This window comes from Protomyctophum parallelum (assembly GCF_964188405.1).
Source record: "Protomyctophum parallelum genome assembly, chromosome: 9".
Classification (NCBI taxonomy): domain Eukaryota; kingdom Metazoa; phylum Chordata; class Actinopteri; order Myctophiformes; family Myctophidae; genus Protomyctophum; species Protomyctophum parallelum.
Genome location: NC_139706.1, coordinates 52,285,464 through 52,287,963, shown reverse-complemented (window position 1 = coordinate 52,287,963; position 2,500 = coordinate 52,285,464). Strand labels below are relative to the sequence as shown.

Below are 2,500 nucleotides of genomic sequence, written 5' to 3'. Positions count from 1 at the left end.
TTTTTCAAAAAATAGCAGACCTACAAGCTCATATCTCGCCACTCGGTGGCGCGCTATGAGCTTGTAGATCTGCTATTTTTCAATAGCTAAAGCATAACATGATGCCGACACCAAAATGGGTTCCCGTTCAGAATATGGGTTAAGCAATATTACACCAGAGGGTGTGGGTTAACGTGATTATTGCCACGACAGTGATGCGGTCAGGAACGAGACGGAGTCGAGTTCCGCAAGCATCACTGAGGCTAAATTCGGCCAAAGACGTTTCCCAAATGTGCCTGCTGACCTTTGATTGGTTGATTGGTTGATTGATTGATTGATTGATTGATTGATTGATTGATTGAAATATGTATTAACAGTTTGCAGAATTACAGTATACATTTCAAGCACAAACTCAATACAGAGACTGTTAACTGTGAGTGGACGACCCAATTAAGCATTACACTTGTTTACAAGAGGGTCCACCATGTTCAATTCATCAAAACATTTAGAGACGTATACAAATAGACACTTCTATATAGCCAAAGAACAGACCATGAATTAATCATAAAACCTCATCACATTTGCGCTGACGGGTCAAAGCTGTGTTAGGGTTAGCCTTACACTGGTTTTACAATATGAATTGGGGGTCCCAGAGACAGAAATGTCACTAAATGGGGGGTCCACCACACAGGCCCGGCGCCACGGGGGTGCCAGAGGGTGCCCAGCACCCTCCGTTCCAAATTCTGCACCCTCACTTTTATGTACATACAGCATAGTTTTACTATATAAAAATTAGATGTGCACCCTCGTCATTTTCAAATGCCCCCTCAGTCATTTCATCCTGGAGCCGAGCCTGCCACCACAGCCCTGATTCATGTCAAACCGGGGGTCCTTGAAATGTAACGGGTTTGAGAATCACTGCTAGATGGGGGGTCCCTGGAATGTCTCTTCAAATGGGGTCCCTGGAATGTCTCTTCAAATGGGGGTCCCTGGAATGTCTCTTCAAATGGGGTCCCTGGAATGTCTCTTCAAATGGGGTCCACCGAGCTGATTAGGGTCGATTTGGGGAGTGTGTAGTCAGTGTTAGTTTAGATATTATAATAGAGCTTGTAGATCTGCTATTTACAGTCAGGGTTGAATCCTTACCGTCTATTTATAGATCTGTGTTGTCACCGTGCTGAGTCGTGTCACTTCCTGGTTGTTGAACAATACTTCCTGTCTAATGATGATTCAGTGGGCGTGGTTTAAAGGGACAGTACGTGGACCTTTACAGAACTATACGACCACATTAGGACAGTGGGATGGGTTTCATTAACATATCATTAACATATCATTAACATATGAGGGGAATGGGTTTCATTTGACACCACAAAGATTCACAACAATATTTATATCAATTATTTGATATAAATCAAATAATGTGATTTTTCACACATTCAAGGCAGTAGCCTTGAATGTGAAAAATCAGTAGCCTACTGCCTAAATTTACAATTTAGGCATTTAGCAGATGCTCTTAATCCAGAGCGACTTACATTAAGCAAGAACAAAAAGCATGGGAATACATCACATAAAAGCATTTATCATGAAACATGTGTAAGCTAAGAAAGTAACAGTGGAATATCTATATTATGAGACTATACATATAAACTATACATCTATACTACTATGCTATACATATGTACTATGGCGTGCTATGACTATATACAATGCAATTATAGTGCTGTCTACATAACATGCTATAAGTCTGTATCAAATGCTATCTAAGTCTGCAGAAATGCTATCTAAGGGGGTAGGGTAAGTGCTACGGGCCATGATGGAGTCTGAAAAGGTTGGTTTTCAGACTACGGCGGAAGATTGGGAGTGATGCTGCAGTTCTGACTGCAATGGGAAGTGCATTCCACAGTTTTGGAGCCAGAAGGGAGAAGAGTTTGGGACGTGTGGAGCGTTGTCCCGGCGTTTTTAGTGAAGGTACTTCCAGCTGATCTGAGTGCGCGGGAGGGTTTGTAGGGTTCAATCATACTTGCAAGATATGGGGGAGCTATGCCTTTGGTTGCTTTGAATGCCAGCATCAGAGTTTTGTATTCTGTGCGGGCAGCGACCGGGAGCCAATGGAGGGAGCGGAGCAGGGGAGAGACTTTTGGCTGGTTGAAGACCAAGCGAGCTACGGCATTTTGGATCAGTTGGAGAGGCTTAAGTGCACATGCTGGTAGGCCAGTAAGGAGGGAGTTACAATACTGTTTTCTGGATTAGGAGCTTGGCTGATTCCTGGGTGAGGAACGGTCTAATTCGTCGTATGTTATAGAGTGTGAACCTACAGGATCGAGTGACAGCTGTGATGTGAGTTTTGAACGAGAGCTGACTGTCCAGGACAACACCAAGGTTCCTGGCTGTCGGGACAGACGTCACCAGGGCGTTGTCTACGGAAATAGTTAGCTCCCGCATAGGGCAGGACTTAGCTGGGAAGAAGAGAAGCTCAGTCTATACATAACATAGGGCAGGACTTAGCTGGGAAGAAGAGAAG

The 2,500-nt window shown here is 43.9% G+C and overlaps 1 protein-coding gene across 2 annotated transcripts in view; it reads left to right on the top strand.

Moving 5' to 3' along the window:
- Positions 1–2,500, top strand: part of myo1cb (myosin Ic, paralog b) — an 87,331-nt gene that overhangs the window by 678 nt on the left and 84,153 nt on the right. The gene's annotated exons all lie outside the window — the stretch shown is intronic.